Consider the following 17,833-nt stretch of genomic DNA (forward strand, 5'->3'; position numbering starts at 1 on the left):
GGGGGCGGTGATCACCCCGATCATCCCCCCATAGGACCGCGCCTGACTCATACCATGAGTATCGAGGTTCTTGCAGGCGTACTCCCACTGAGAGATCGATTTTATTCATTATCTCTCCTGTTCCTCATCAGATCATCGGATCATCGGATCAGTATGAAGTTCTTCTTTTTTCGCTGTAAGATCGTGATTTGAGCGTAGATTTTATGTTTAAATGATAAAAAGTAAAAAATTTATAAGACTAATCTGTTTTTCTTGATATAGGCATTTAACTTGCCTTGATATGGTCTCTTACTCCAATATCTTATCATTTACAACTTCGCCAAAAGCTTCAATTTGTTGAATTTCCGATTTCCAGATGAATAAGAAAGAAAAGTTCAATAAAATATTTCAAAACTGACAAAAACCTTGTTTGAATTTTTAAATTTTTTCGGCTTTATATAACAATTAAATTTTTCATGCCATGTGTTAAAAGCGTATTACCCTCAAACTGCACTGATTAGATATGATGAATCTCCAGCCATATCGTCAATCGGCTGTATGCGCATATTACCCAATATGCGCATTTAGGAACACTTCCCCCTACTTTCATTCGTGTTTTTCACCCTGACTACGACATCTCCTAAGTTCGGTTTGATTTGTCCTTACAGCATGAAATTCGTGGAATTCCGGAACACCATCGTTCTCATATTGTTCCAAGAATTTTCAATGCAAAGTATGGACACGTCACTGCTGATAAAATGTACTTTACTGATGGATCCCTTATAGATAGCACCGGATTCGGAGTGTTCAACGAATCTTCCAGCATATCTTACCGTCTTCAGTCTCCGTGCTCAGTGTACATCGCTGAATTAGCGGCTATTTACTTAGCATTGGAAAGCGTTACATTACAGCAACCTGAACATTACTATATCATAACGGATAGCCTCAGCTCCATCGAAACGATTCGCTTAATAAAAAAAAGTACTCTCCGTTCTTTCTCGAGAAGATACGGAAAACACTGAGTACTTTATCCAGGCGCTGCTTCTTGATCACCTTTGTTTGGGTCCCTTAACATTGCTTAATACCGGGCAATGAGAAAGTAGACTCACTCGCAAATGTGGGTGCGATTGAAGGCGACGTTCATCAGCGTCAAATCGCCTTTGACGAATTTTACTATTTAGTCTGTAGAAACTCCCTCATCAACTGGCAGCACAAATGGAACGAAGATGAGTTGGGTCGGTGGCTCCACTCAATTATTCTAAAAGTAAGCCTTAAACCGTGGTTCAGGAGATTGAACTTGAGTCGAGATTTTATTAAAACATTTTCTCGTCTCATGTCCAATCACGGTGCCGTGGATGCTTTACTCTATCGTGTAAATCTCGCTAACAGCAATCTCTGTGTTTGTGGTCAGGGTTTCCATGACATCGATCATGTTATATGGTCGTGTGAAGTCCATTCTGTCACCAGAGCGAATTTAGAAGATTCCCTTCGGGCCCGAGGAAAACAACTTTATGTTCCAGTGAGAGATGTGTTAGCTGCGTTGGACCTTGACTATATGTGCGAAATCTATCTTTTTCTAAAAGCTATCGACATACATCTATAATTCTTGTTTCCATTTATTCTTTTCTCAACAATATTGTAAAGTAGACATAAGTAACCCATGTAAAACATGGGTCCCATCGTATGAATCTTGTTGTAAGCTTATTGACATAGAACTTCTCAGTAGACACAGGGAATTTTATCAAATAAATTCGTAAATGGTGTTGTTACCCAAAGAGTAGACAGTCTTGAATTACTTTCAACACTCAATTTTGACACTTCCTCCCGTCCATTAAGAAATAATTATTTATTCTACATTAAACATTATGACAAAAACGATGGAAAACATCAACCTGTAATCAAATTCACAAAAACAATTCACAAAATGAAGTTATAGACGTAGCAAAACACAATAAAAAAAGGCAAGGCAATGCATGTATGTCTGTCTGTCTGTCTGTCTGTCTGTTCCCTATAGACTAGGAAACTACTGTACCGATTTTCTTGAAACTTGGCAGCTGGAGGTATTGGAGTAGACTGAGTCGATTTGGGATCATTTTTGAATTTCTCGAACCCTGGGGTCTTAAAAGCTTCGTCTTGGTCCAAAATTCATCCATGATTTTTTGCTGAATTTTTAAGTAACGTTTACATGAGTAAATTTGAACTTTTAGGTTTGTATGGGAAAATTGAATATTTTGTACTGAAAAATCAACATCGTTTCTGTTTCTTTTGTGAAGCCAAGCCAGCTGATGGTTTTTGTGCCAATTTAAAAAATTCCGAAGGGAAATTTTCCGCTGAACAACTTTGTCGAAGACCTTAACTTTGTATCTCATTAGGCAAAGAAGTTATAAGCTGTTTAACAGGGTGATGTCTTTTGGCATTGATGAACCATAAATTCAATTGACATCACTGCTGGAACCTCGCGAAGTATAGCATGAAAATTGAAAAGCAGTCATGCAATACCATGTCAATTGAATTTCATGTTGGTCAATGTGAAAAGACATACCCCTATTAAACTGCTAATAACTTTTTTGCCTAATAAGATACGAAGTTACGGTCTTCGACAAAGTTGTTCAGCGGAAAATTTCCCTTGGGATTATTATAAATTGGCACAAAAACCATCAGCTGGCTTGGCTCCACAAAAGAAACAGAAACGATGTTGATTTTTCAGTACAAAATATTCAATTTTCCCATACAAACATAAAAGTTCAAATTCACTCATGTAAACGTTACTTAAAAATTCAGCAAAAAATCATGGATGAGTTTTGGACCAAGACGAAGCTTTTAAGACCCCAGGGTTTGAGAAATTCCAAAATGATCCCAAATCGATTCAGTCTAGTATTGGAGGCCAGGGAAGGTTCCTATTATGGTTTGGGACCTCTCCCCCTAACAGGATGGGTGGAGGGGATCTCCCAAACATAAGACAAATGCTTGCATAACTTCGAGAACCGATCAAGCGTATGGTGCCAAACTTGGCATGGGAGGGTATTTGGATACGAAAAATATTACTTTGATTATTTGAGATCCCTCCCTCCCTTTTTATAGTAGAGAGACAGAAAGGGAAGAGGGGGCCTCTTTTATAATTGTTCACATAATTCAAAAACTAATTGAGCAACTGGAATCAAATTTTGCATGGGAGGGTATTTGGGTACGAGAAATGTACTAATGATCATTTGAAACCCCTCTCTTATTTCAATGGGGAAATAGGAAAGGAAATAAGAGGGCTTCCATATATTTTTTGTATAACTGAAGAACATTTTGACAAATGGAACCAAAATTGGCATGGGACATTTAGTTTACCTAATTGGAATAATATAAGGGAGGGGAACGAAACGATAACATCATCCGAAAACGCTCACTGAAGAAGATGGTAAGTTTCCAGAGGGGATATGGGAAGAGGGAGAGAGGTTCCTGTACATTTTTTACATAACATTACTCGAAAAGTGTTAAAGTAAATGGAACCAAATTTGGCATGTGATACTATTGGAGTACGAGAAATATTTCCATGATTATTTGAGACCCCTCCCTTCTTCCATTGGAAAGATAGAAAGCAAGAAGTGAGGCTCCCATACGATTTTTATTGTTTATCTCGGGAACAATTAAGGCAAATGGAACCAAATTTTTAATGGAAGGGTCCAGCAGTTGATCGGCAGAGCTCGATTGCTCGTGTTCGCTGATTTCGTCACGTTCACCGTGGTGAAATTGGCTAACGCGCCGTTGTACTGAAGCGGAGATTGCAGGTTCAAGTCCTGCCAGTGAGCGGTTGCATATTTTCGAAAAATTCATGATATTTACGGCTTATGTTCTTTCGTTCTTTGATACCTCATGTTTCTCTAATTCTTGCCATCACCTACGAAAATGTGATTATTTTCAGGTACAAAGATGTACCAAACGAATTCATAACATCAGTATTGAATGGAAGGGTATTTGAAAATAAACAACGGTTTCTATTGATATTTGGTATTACCACTGACCATACTGACTGGACATTCTATTTCGTTTGTTGGGTAATTTTTTTCAGCAGTACGCAATATCGATTCCAGAGTGCGCATCGATCGCTTTTGATTAAATGCAATCCCAGTTGGAAAGTCCCACACAACTTTCGAGGAAAAATACGCAATTTCGACGATACAACCGTACTAAACATGTAAAATCTTCCTTCAGCGAATTTTTGTCAATTTTTGCATGGTGTTTCGGGGAATTTGGAAGAATTGAAAGTGGAGAATCCATACAAATGAATCATACATTTTGGCAAAAATAGAGATCTCATGAAACTTACAAAAACATAGTAAAAATTTCAGTTCATTTTGAAACAGTTGTTTCTGATTTACGCTGATTTTGATTTAAAATGATACCTACAAAAACAAACTTTAAAATTTAAATGATTTAAACAAATTTCATTTATTTTTGCAAGATGTAGCAAAGCACATCGGGTCAGCTAGTTTTCATAGAAAAATAAATTTTTCAGAAAATCCAAACCACTAATCATTCCATGCGTTGAAATTTTTTTTATTTTGTTTAGAACACAGATCATAGTAGTGAAAATCAATTAGTGAAAATCGAAACTATATCACATTTCATAGAACACAGCTTTGTGAATCAATAACTTCGATTATTGTTCCTTTTAACTCAGAACTCGAAATGTGACAACTAGAACTAAGTTTATTTTAAAATCAATGCCGAAGATTTTAGGATTGAAAAACTGTCGAATATAAATATAGCTTATTTAGTCCTGATTCAACATCCTAGTATTCTATTGGTGACTGCACATTAAAGTATTCCCAGTTAAATATGTATATACCGTGCCAAAAATATCCAGAAGCTTTAAATTCGAGTTCATTCATCTAGAAAGTTGATTGAACTTCGCGTTTCCACAGATCAAATATCCCTCTGGATTCGGTACTCCTCCTATTGGGGAAAATGGTAACGTGCAGAATAATCACACATGCATAGCCTCTAAACCTGCTGTCTCTCATCCTAGCTCTGCCTCCAGGGGAAAAAGTGTCCCTCCTCTCGGGTGAAAAGTGCGTTTTTCGGGCAAAAAAAAAATAACATGGGGGTGGCAGTGTGGTTGATGTACCTTCCCACCTACGTACGTACTTTGTCCCACCAAAGAGATGAAAAACAGCACATTCGATGGATGGATTTGCGATGCTCTGGGTTGAGTGCAAGCCAGAATGGGAAAGCAGCCAGCGGGAGGGCTCAAATCTAATAATCACTTCACGTACAGAATACGGTCACGTTTGGCTGATGTGTGTGGATGGAAGATGGGAACAGTTCCCTTTTTTGTTTCTAACAACTTAACTTTGGTGTTTAAATTGAGAAAGGTGACCAAAGGGATTTTTTTTTCTTTTTTTTCGGATTTATTTTTAAAATCATAAACGCTTCATGCAGGCTCATCATGTTGAAGATTTTGTAATCTTGGTTCAGATTTCAAAATGCGATTACAATTTACATGTGAGCAGTCGTGGCCGAGCGGTTAAGGCGTCTGACTAGAAATCAGATTCCCTCTGGGAGCGTAGGTTCGAATCCTACCGACTGCGAAACTCTGTTTTTGTCGATTTCTCAGTTCAACTTGATTACAGAGATACTAACTTATTAGAAAATCATCCGTAAAATGGGAAGATTGATTTGAGTATTATTTTAACAAAGATTCATTTCATTTTGATTCACCTGAGACCAACGTATGCATAGCGTATGCTATGCTTATGATTAATCTATGTTGAATATGTTGTTATAATTTAAATTTGGTGTTTTTTACGTTTTCCAGATTCGAACGTTCTTCTCCTGGAGACGAGCCAAGTCCACGGTAAGTATTAATACAAATCTTTCAACACGGATACAATATTTATCGCTGACACATGGAGACCACGAAGAAATCTGAACGCGAAAGTACTAAAATTCGTAGTTTTGTATCTCGCTAGCCAATGCTTAAACTAAATTTTTCAAATTTGACCTTTTCGTGTTTTGAAATGTCCGGTTGCATTTTTGATACCTAATTAAGAATCGTAGTTGAATTCACAAATTAAATTTATTCTTCAAATTATAGCATGAAGCCGTTCACTAAGAACGTTAGCATGTAAATAGCGGCGGGGGGAGGGGTTTTTCACAATTGCTTATAATCTCCTACAAGGGGAAAAATCTTACGTAAGAAATGGTGTACGTAAGTCTTACGAAAATTATTTTGAATTTTTAGATACATTTTTCTGTGAGAGACACAATCAACTCTAAATTCAACAAACGATTTACCACGAGGTTAGTTGACAATGTTATTGTCGTGTTACTTACCGAGAAAAAAAATCCATTTGTGATACCATATAAAAAGAACCGGTGATTAAGTCTCGCTTAAATTTAAATAGATAACATTACAACTATTTCTGACACCGCAGAAGAAATTCTTGGAGTATTTGATAGTAAAGATTATGGTTTGAGAAATATCTAAGGAATGAAGAAAAAAATGGTTTTTCAAACAAATATGTGTCCAGAAAAGAATGACATCTACATAATGAATCTGATTTTCAACCATCTTCATTTTTAAAGGAGTGAGTTGAATGAAATTTTCGATCTAGAATAACCCGATATTTTTATATTGTATATTGTTACTTTAGTCCATTTTGTTTCTATTTATTAAAAATTTGGGTAAGTTTTCATTATACCCTTCTCGTGATTTTTCTTCTCCAACTGATAAAAGAAGGATTTCAAATTTATTCTGGCCTTATTTTCTCTATTCTTGAATCCATAACATGACACTTTCTCAAACTTACAGCGTATTTAGTAAAACTATCTAAAATTTCCCTTTTTTAGGAGAAAAGCTAGAACGCTCTTTTAAGTCCATATATGTTGATCAAAATTTGCTGAATGGTCTTTGATAAGTTGAACTTGCTTGTGTGTAAATTTCATGGAAAACTATTCATTGTGTTTAAAATGGCAGCGTGTCAAATTTTGAAGGGTGTTTTGAGCTGCACCCGAGTTATTCTACACAGCAAAAATTATTTCCTGTAAAATTACGCATATGTCCTGTAACAAAAAGGAGCAGGACATTTACCGTAATTTTACAGGTCGAAAAACAAATTACGTGACATTTAATTTTTAGTGTACAACTTTTTTACAGGAAATTCGCTGTAATAATAAATGAATCTTCGCTAACTTTGAAGGAAAACAATTTAAAATTACAGGTTTTGTTAATTACAGGTCGATTTATTTTAAAGGTTGCAGTTTCAGTGACACGCAATAGTCAAAATTTTTCTGTGTATGATGGACGCTTCTGTATTCCTTATGTGTAAGAGTCTTTTACAGTACGTGTTTTTACACAAATATTAATACTCTTTTATTTCTCAATCAAATCTCGATCATAATCCAGAACCTAATAGAGACCCTCTAAGATGAAAGCTCATTTCGAGAACAAAAAACACTTGAACTCTGTTGTTTTTCAATGAATTACGGAGCTGTTTTAAATATTTTTTTCTCATAAATATGACCATCTTAAATAAAAAGAAGCACAGGGTTGCTAGCGATTTTTCGTTTTGAAATCCCGAAGTATTTTCCCGGATACAAATGATGATTTTCCCGATATTTATTAGAATCGTTTTTTTTTTCATATAAAATTGTGGCGGAAAAAAAAATTAATGAAAAAGGCCTCTAACAATTGTATCCCAAAACTTGTTGACCGGTTAGAAATTATGATAAATACTTCGGCGTCTTCTAACACGTAGTCTTTTCGTAGCAAATGGACAGGTCTCATGTTTTTTTTTAAAATGAATCTAACGAAATTCACATGTGTTTGTTGTTTTAGTTCACAATTTCAACAAATTTGCAAAAATAAGTCCAGATAAATTGATCTTGAAAAAATAATGTAGTACTTTTTAGGCACTGTGAAATTTTCTAGAATTTTTATATAGGTCTAGAAAAAAAATGTGTAGAAATATTTAAAAAATACATCGAAAAAACTGTGTATAAGACAGGGCTGAGCTTTAATCGTTTGAATGTAATAATATTTTGTATCAGGATAGAGAGATAGATCAGATTTCGACAGGAGCTTGTTTTCGATACAATTTTTACATAAGACATATATTCCAACGTAGGAAACTTTAAGCAAAAGTTTAACGTAGGAAATATAAAAAATTACATTTTTTGCATAAAATAGTTTTATGAAATATGTACAACGAACACTGAATCATTTGACGTCGACAACTAAACTGGTACAGTCGAACCTGAATAAGACTCTATGAAAACACCAAGTCCCAAGCTTATAAAAGCACAAAACTTTTTTAAGTGTGAGTGTAAAACCTCTATAGAGTCGCTTTCCTGACTAGACCAAGGAAATGAGAGAAAATACCACTTTTGTATAGAAGTTTTGGTACCAAAATGATATTGGATTACCAAAGAACAAATATCCATAGTTCCGCATTGAAACTCACTCGAGATAACTTAGAACTGATGCATCAACTGGTTTGTTATAAATCAGTGGATTTTTTTTCAAATACACATTAAATAGTTGCATTTCTAGATCACTTCAAAGTTTTTGTTTGTTACTGACCCTCTAGAACAGAGAACCTGATTAAGTTTAAAACTTCTTTTGGCGTGAAAAAAAGTTCAGTCCTTATGACTCTCACTTATCCAGGTCTGACTGTCGTTAGTTCTGTGTTAAGTTTTGTCTATAATAGTTTCATGATCAAATTTATATCATTTGAGTTATGCTTGAAAGTGTAGCACACTTTCGGAGAGCGAAAAAATGAGATATCTTATATTGCTCTCAAATTAGTTAAAAAGGGATTCAAACTTCGTTTGTTTACAAAAGAATGAATATTAGCATTTATGAGATAAATCTATATCGAGACTGTTAAAAACTATTCTTGAATTAGAAATAACTAAAAAAAAAAAATTAAAATTCCATGAAAAAATTTTATGCATGACAATTTTCCCGGTAAGGTGCTGAAATTCCCGGTTTTCCGGAAACGCGATAAAATTCCAAAGCTTTTCCCGGTATTTCCGGTTCGCTAGCAACTCTGGAAGCATCATTCCCACGAAGAAAACGAACGTTGACTGAGCGACATTTTTTTGCACCTTTATCGCCAAATAAATTTACTTATACCTGTTCTTCCCAACAAATATTATTATCCTGTTGATTCGGTTGAAAAGGTTAAAAACATTATGATTTATTTGTGTAAGAATCAAATAGGGTAGAAGCACTAGTTGTTGAACAGGCAGCAGATATTGGACACTAGTAAAACATTAACCAGTTAAAACAATAATATACAGTAGAAAAATTGATTAAAAATTGTTGTGCCACTGTTGAAGCATTTTTTACCTCTGATCAAATTTTTATCAAGAATTTCGGACTCTTAAAGCAACAATTCCCGGAACTAGAATGTGTTATCAAATTTTGGCTTGATTTTTCGACTGGATGAAGAACAGCCTTTTTTTGATTGGGAGAAAAATTGGATTAAAGACAAATAAACGTCTTACATAATAATATGAGTGTTTTCAGCTAAGTCTTTTTGAATGACTTCTGGAAGAGTGGCAGTCTTCATTATCCCTATTTTCTTAAAATTTAACGAATTAAAGTGTTCAATCATTGAATCACAGAAAACGCAAATGTTTCAATTATTGAACGTTCAATCTTGCAGTACTCGTTTCGTAAAGAAATGCATGTACCATTTATTGAACAAACATCGGTTGGTGTTTTTAAATATTAACAAACTGTTTCTTGGGTGCTAGCTCAACCAAAATCGCCCCTTCAAAGCATACTATCAAGCGAAATACCCCTAAATATATACTATGACATTAAATGTTTACGTGTTTAATAATTAGAACATTGCCTGTTCAATCGTTGGGACAAAAGTAAGTTCGAATAAAAAGGCTAAAACGATAGTTTCAAAACATATTTCCGCGAAAGAAATATATCAATTCAAAGCTGAGAAACATGCTTAAGCTACACTATCAAAAAATTTTACCAAACAACCTTTCGTTATTATTTATTTGCCACAAATGCGTTGAATCGCAAAGATGGTGTTCAATATATAGTGTTCAAGGCCCGATTAAAGGGGGGGGCAAAAGGGGCAATTGCCCCGGGTCCCCCGGCTCAAGGGCCCCCCCGAGGGAAAAAAAAAGTTTTAACATTACTTTAATCATACTACTACAAATCCTTGAAAAGAAATCATAACTAGAAAATCTGGACGAAAACTTGAAATAGAAAAACTAAAGAGCCCCCGTGAAATAATATCTAGATTAGTTTTTGTCTTAAAAAAGTTAAGGAGCCCCCTAGAGTAAACAGTAAAAGAGCTCTCCCACATTTTGCGAGCTGAGAATATCAAAATCTTCTGGACAAAACCGAATTCGAAAAAAAAATAGAAATATATGAGGCCAAACACCTCAAATTTTCATTCTTTATCGAAACTTATCAGTTACGATATTCTGTACAGATTCAACCAAAATTTTATCATCTACTGAAGTGAATATCCTGAATTCAGTATATCATTTTCAAATAATCATAAAAACGATCTGATATTTGAGTTGCTTGTATCATTGAGTGCTTAGGCTTAGGCTGTGTGGCAGCGGCCTTAAGAATACTGCCACTGGGATACTGGTCCATGTCGTACGAGGCGACTTACCCAGTACCTCCCAGATACGTTTATCTCATATTTCTGTCTATTGGAAATCAATGAGGTTGTATCTGGAAGGGGGAGAAAATGGGTGAAGGTCAATTATAACATGCAGATTTCATAATTGTTTTCAGTTTGAAATTGTGTAAGCCAATTTTTGAATCTAAATCGGTTTTGAATTCTTGCTGATATTTTTGAACTTTTTGACCTATTATCTCTCGGGGAGGATATGCCAATAGTGCGTATTGCCAAACATGCATTTGCACAAGCTGTATTCTTCCATATTTATTTTCTTGTTTTGCCAATTTGGAAAATGATCTATTATTTTACAAATATCTTTGCTTTCTTGGTAATTCTTTCAGTAATATCTCTACACATGTGATTCTTAAATGTAAATCTCTTTTCTGTACACATTGCTTACAGCCCATGGGATTTTCTTTATTTTTTTGGCAATCTGTTAAGATTGGCTAAGTTGAATACTTATAAAAATTTGATCCACCTACACAAATTACATCAGTAATATTTGAGACATCAAATAAATTCTTCATATTTGTCCTTGTTTTAACACTAGTGTCCAGTGCCTTCTATCTTCAGTTTGATAACACTCTCTTGTGGAAGTAAATAGCCTTTCAGAAATAGATTTTTTATTAAAAAAAAACCGACCTGGTACTTCAATCATGCAAGCCGTACAAATGTCGTTTTCAAGTAACAAATGTTCAAAAAAAAAATATTTTTTTTCGCTTAGGTAGCCGAAAAGCTTTCAAATTTATTGTTGTATTTAGTTGGAAGTCAAAACTAATATCGCATGTCGACAGTTATTCCTGTTTCACCAAATATGTGTAACTTCTCTTTATTGACACATGTGACAAGTTCACTTTAGCTTTAGAATGGTTAAATATATTGCTTTGGCTAAGAAGAGTTGAATTTCCTCTCATTTCATTTTCTGATGTTTCGTTATCATACGCCAGTCCTGGTTCTGGAATTTACTGCACTAGTTTCGTGCAATTGCATGTGCTTTCGTAAATATCGCTTAAATTAAAAATAATGTTCAAAACTACTCGTTACTGTACAGATAGCCAAAGGGCTTTAAAATCACTTCTTACGTCCAGGTTATAAATATATCGCAAGGTAATAAACAAGCCTTGCTGTCACATCGGATTGCTATGTATTAAAATTCACCTACTTATGCACTCTTCAAAGCTGCATTTTAAATTTCACTTTAAAGAAACTCATAGTAGCTATCTGACCAGAGCACTAACTGGTCTGTAAAAAAAAATACAAACTTTGTATAATGAATCTCCTGTTTGGTTTAACTATGATTCCGAGGCAATAGGTACTACCTATATTTTCCTTCCACCTAGTGTGTGATTGCCCTTTTTTGACTGACTACATTTCATTGGTATGGCTGAATTTAAGTAAGAAAGTTATAAACAAAAATCATTTTAAATGTTATTTTATGAAGTGCAAATGCTTGAAATCCCTATGTGGATAGGCTAAATGCCAACTTAAATCAGATTTTTTTTATAAGTCCTCACTGTAGCATCCTGGTCGGGAGCATTCTCTGATCAGTGTAAAATCAAATCTCCTCAAATAATTTATGATTCTTAAGATTCTTTCAAACTGATATGTAACTGTCTCTCGTTTGCTTTATAACTTTTCTGTACTCTGCCTATCATGTAATAATTGAACCTAATTCTAGGAATTTAAACTAAAGTAACATTTTGTCAATCTTTACCCCATAAGAGATTTAACGCTTAAAAATCCCTATGTGGATAGGCTTTATGCCAGGGATGAGAATGTCATCCAAATGACAGTCGGGATCGTGACAGTCGCATAACATTTTCCAATGACATTCGAAAATGTCGCAATGACATTGACGGTCATCCAAAAAAATGTTAAACGACAGGAAAAAATGTCATTTAGTTTTGCAATGACATTCACTCAGAAAAATGTCATCGAATTATTCATCTCGATAACATTTTTTACTTGTGACAGTCGAAGATTCTGTTGGTAAAGTTTATGCCATACTTTGTCAAGAATTCCCATGTGGATAGGCTACATGCCATGTTTAATACATTGAATTTATTTTCTTATTCTTTTTATAGGTTTTCTGATTTCTCAGGTATATGATGAAATCTGCAAAAAAAGGCTAGGCACAATTTTCCTGTTTGTTTGGATAACGTGCCGCTTTTAAGCCTAACCCTTTTCTGATACCTGATCATTGAGTGATTTTCTTAATATGAATATTTCTATGATCTTAATCTTATCTTTTTCCAGATTCAATTCATTGGAATTTTCAAGTCTTGTGTAGTTTCTTCAGTTATTGAAGTTAATTTTCATCATTTTTCTGAATTTTGAAAATTCAGGATCTTTGTTTAAGGTACTACAGTCATTTGGATTGCTTATCTGATTTTTTCAATGATATTAGGGGAGAGTGGGGATACTTGATCCCCTTTTCTTATTATCACCATATCTTTTTGGAAAAATTTAGCAACTCGCCGTCTTTGACATTTTCTGACAGCTTGTAACTTCAAGTTTCTATGCTCCAAAAATTAAAACGATACTTGAACCCCTTGATGAACTAGAACCATTTTCGTGGGAGTAAAAAAATTGCGATTTTTCTGAAGTTAGGGGAGACTTGATCCCCTATTGAAGGAGACTTGATCTTTTATTCAGCAAGCCCTAATCCTTGTATAAAAACCAAACAAAACCCCAATATAGAATGTCAATTGACTATTTTGGTCATGTTTGTTCTCATTTCACAATTTATAGCAGACATAAGAAGAAAATTCTATAACTTTGTCTCAAGGCTAAAGACATTGCATACTTAAAGGCGCTATTTTTTATTATGAAGAGAAAATTAATTATTTTTGCTCTTTTCTTCAGACAATTGTTTGATAAATATTAGTTTTTGGATAAATATTAGTAATTTCGTAATCAGCAATCATAACGATCAATTCAGAAGAAGAATATGCCGTTTGGAAGGGGGATCAATTGTACCCAACTCTAGGGGATCAATTGAACCCATAATCAACATTTTAGTAAACTTTTTCTGAAAAAAGTTGAGAGTTTTCCATTGCTTTGAAAATATGGCATTATGAAGTTCATTTTACGCTCGAACGATTGATTCATTGGAACAAATATTTTTTTCATAATTTTCCTATGTAAGGAACATTTTAAAATGATGAAAAAAGATCTTCAATTTACATTTTGTGAAATTTTTCAAACAAAGTCCAATTACTCAAACAATTATTTTGTTAAAAATTTTCAAACTACAAGCATTGTTATTTTGCTCATTTTGGCACATTTTTCTAGAACATTTGATCTTTGTAAAACATTCCAGTTTCGAGATATAGCTAAGGAATCAAGTATCCCCAGGGATCAAGTATCCTCATTCTCCCCTATGTATTTGAAACATTGAATCTATATTCTCAATCTTTTTTTCAACCAATCATTTTTGCATTAATACCCTTTCGGCTTTGAGGGCATCGAATGAAACTTTCGTCACATTTAGAATAACAATTTGATAAAAAAATTATCTGATGAGAATCACATTCAAAAACATCTCAGGAAAAGATTTTTTTTTGTGTTTCAAAGACATAGAATTAAAATTAACATTTAGTGCAATTTCTGCTTTTGCTCTGATTGTAACTTTGTTTCTTTTTTACTTTTAATTTAACTCATATTTTGTTTCTCAAAACTTGATTTGAAATTATGATTAGATTTGAAACACTGAATTTCGGTTCTGAATATAACGTGATTAAAGGTTTTGAATTCTTAAACTCTTATATCTGTATCTATTTGGAATGTGGATATTATTATTTTATTTTATTTTTTAAATTTTGTTTTCTATGTTTCAAATCTTCATGATACTTTCTAATTGTCACTAGGTAAGTATTTCTCGAATAAGTACAAACCAAACGATCAATGATGATATGAAAATCATTTGTAATATCTATCCGGTCATTTTTTTAAATTAGAGGATTTTAGTTGGTGATTAGGCTTTTAAAAAATGAGAATTAAATTTTGCATTTTGCAGCTTAAATCAGAGTTTTCATTCCTAAGAAATTTCTTAACTCTTCCCCAATGTTTGCACGTTATTGATTACCAATTTTTATTTGAAGGTACCAGAAACTTTGTTCTACGCAGACAACATGGCTATTTGAAGATAGTATACTGCACTCATCTACTTTTTTAAAACCCGTTTGAAAGGTTTTGTATTTTCTGGGTAGCATTTGAACAAAAATCAAATTATAGGGTCCCCCGAGAAAAATTGCCCCGGGCCCCACGATGGCTTAATCCGACCCTGATAGTATTCTTACCCTAATTGGTGAAAAAAAAAATTTATGCTGTTTTTATTGGAGAGAACTTTGGTAAAGTAGGTCAAGTGCTTTCACGTCTAAAACTGAACCTGGTCTTGTCAGCTTCGATTAAAATATGTTTTTTTATCAGGTGAATTTTCAGAATTATTTTTGAACAGCATTTCTTGACTGAATTTAAAATTTAATCATGATCATATGGCATTCAAATGAAAGATTCCACTATTTTTTTTTAATGTTTAGTTCACTTAAAAACAACACCAACTTCTGGAAAACACATTTGGCCATTGGACTGAGTCGATTAGGGGTAATTGGGGTCTAAAAAGCTTCGTTTTGGTTCAAAACTTATCCATGATTTGTTGCAGAAGTTTTAAGTAACGTTTACATGAGTAAATTTGACCTTTAATGGTTGTATGGGAAAATTAAATATTTTGTACTAAAAAATCAACATTATTTTAGTTTTTTTCTTCTGGGAAACCGAGCCTTTGTGCCAATTTATTTTTTTAGTTTTTGTGCCAATTTATAAATTCTCTAAGGGAAATTTTCCTTTGAACAGTTTTGTTGAAGACTGTAAATTCGTATGATTTTACAAAAAAAAAAGTTATTAGATTTTTAATGGGGACATTTCTTTTGGCATTGACAAACAATAAATTCAATTGACATCACTGCTGGATGCCTTGCGAGGTATTATATGCCTACTTTTTATGCAAGGCTTAGGGAGGCACCATCAGTGATGCCAATTGAATTTATTGTTTGTCAATACCAAAAGACATGTCCCCATCAAACACCTAACTTTTTTTTGTGTAAAATGATTACGATGTTACAGTCTCGACAAAGCTGTTTAGTGGCAAGGAATATTTAAAGGAGGTAGTGCCGAGGCAGCTTTGCTTTAGTAATAGTACCGCCTGTCACGTCACTGTTGCCACTAATCTGTGAATTTATATGGAAATTTTTCCTTTTTTGTTAGCAATTTAAAAAAATTTCAACTTTGAAGGCACAAAATTCTAGAAATATTATTGTTCTTCAAGACTGATACTAAAAAAGTTAAATGTAGTAGTTGTTTTGCTTTAATTCAGACGATTGGTATTCTAACTCAAATTGACAAAACTGGATAATTAGTTCAAAATTTTGATTTTAAATGTTGAAATCAGTAAGGTTTGGATCGTTGATAAAATAAAATGACCAAAAATAGTATTTTTCGAATCCAATGACAATCTTTTATTGGAATTTAGTAAACCAAAGTTGCAATGGTTTTATTTGGGTTAATTGTTCTAAATTAGAAATTCATATGGTACACCATGTTAGATTCAAATCATGACGATGAGGTGCACTGCCATAAACTACCAATCAGACCTTTTGAAAGGGGAAAATTATTATTTTTGCTCGTTTCACATAGAGCATGACTGTGCATTCAATAACAAATTCAAGAATAATACACACTGCAGTCTTTTTAACACAAAAAAACCTCATAGCACAATCAACAAGTGGCCTTACAACACAATCCGAGTCAAATTGGATTTTAATTTAGTTCTTTAATGTGTTTAACTTTGAAATTTGAGTTCTACCAGTATAAACCTTCGACAGCTTGGCAACAGTGACGTCACAAAAAAAACCAATATGGCTCTCGGCACTACTTTCTTTCGATATTCCTTGGTTTAGTGGAAATTTTGTTTAGAGGATTTATAAATTGGCACAAAATAAGCACACGGTTCCACAGAAGAAACAAAAGTGATGTTGAGTTTTCAGAACAAAATATTCAATTTTCCCATACAATCATAAAAGTTCAAATTTACTCATGTAAACGTTTTCTTAAAAAATGAGACAAACTCCATAAAAATGTTTACATATTCTCCAATGATGATAAAAAAAATAACAAAAACAAAAATTAAAAAAAAGTACTCCTAAATGACAAAAAAAGATATGAAAACTTCATAAAATTAATAAAGAAACACCAACAAAAGACTAAAAATGACAAAAAATTACTAAAAAGTTATTTAGAATGACAAAAATAGTAAAAATGACAAACAAAGTAGTAAAATTTAAACATGATAAAAAAGCTAAAACATGGTCAAAATTTTACTAAAAATTACGTTATTGTCAATAACTTGATATATATTTTTTTGGTATTAACATGTGAAAGAAAAGTTTAGAAAAAAACCGTTCTATTTTGCAACATTCGATTTTGGCAACATGACATGTTAGGGCCTGTTGCCAAAATCGAATGGTCTGTATGTATTTTCAGAAGCTAAAAATGAAGTGTTTTCTTGTTTATTTATTGAGGTAAAGATTTGTTATGACTCGAATTAAAGTTTTAAGCACTCACTTCAACTCTTATCCACTCACAATTTTTTACTCGTTAAACTTCTAGGAGAATTGATTTGACCCTGGCTTAAGCAGCTGTATCTTTCTTTTATCTCAACCGATTCGTTAAAATTTCATAGTGTTGAAAACCTCGTTATATAACTAAAATACAATTTTCAGACAATTTTTAAAGTTATTCAGAGTTGAAGAAAACAATTGTTTATCAGGAATTATTATTAATTCAGTTTTTAAAGAGCTTCCACAAATAAGAAATTATGAGATCTTAATGTTCTCCTGAATCACAAATTGACACAGACACAGGTTAATGCTCTAGCTTGAGGTGACCATTTTTTTCCCGTTACACCCCATCTAACGGATAACGCATAGGTTTGCTTTACATTTATATGTGCACAGAACTTTTGATTTTGAAAATGTTAAGCTCGAATGGAATGTTTTATTCGTCATAAAATGGTAACCCCATCCTGCATTTTTCTGTAAGGAAAAATTCAATAAAATCTGTTTTAATATTTTATAGCAGCAAAGTGCTACTTTTGCCGCGCGAGGTTTATTGACAGCAAGACGGGCGTCGAAAATCAA

At 33.5% G+C, this 17,833-nt stretch overlaps 1 long non-coding RNA gene and 1 other non-coding gene across 3 annotated transcripts in view; both read left to right on the forward strand.

Moving 5' to 3' along the window:
* Nucleotides 1–17,833, forward strand: part of LOC129757091 (uncharacterized) — a 264,495-nt gene that overhangs the window by 126,148 nt on the left and 120,514 nt on the right. For both annotated transcript variants that reach the window (XR_008739616.1, XR_008739615.1), the window contains exon 4: nt 5,786–5,824. This is a non-coding gene — a long non-coding RNA (uncharacterized LOC129757091). The remainder of the gene's footprint in view (nt 1–5,785; nt 5,825–17,833) is intronic.
* Nucleotides 5,477–5,558, forward strand: Trnas-aga (transfer RNA serine (anticodon AGA)). The gene has a single exon. It is a non-coding gene; the product is annotated as a tRNA-Ser (tRNA).

Source organism: Uranotaenia lowii, chromosome 3, assembly GCF_029784155.1.
Source record: "Uranotaenia lowii strain MFRU-FL chromosome 3, ASM2978415v1, whole genome shotgun sequence".
In the NCBI taxonomy this organism is placed as follows: Eukaryota; Metazoa; Arthropoda; class Insecta; order Diptera; family Culicidae; genus Uranotaenia; species Uranotaenia lowii.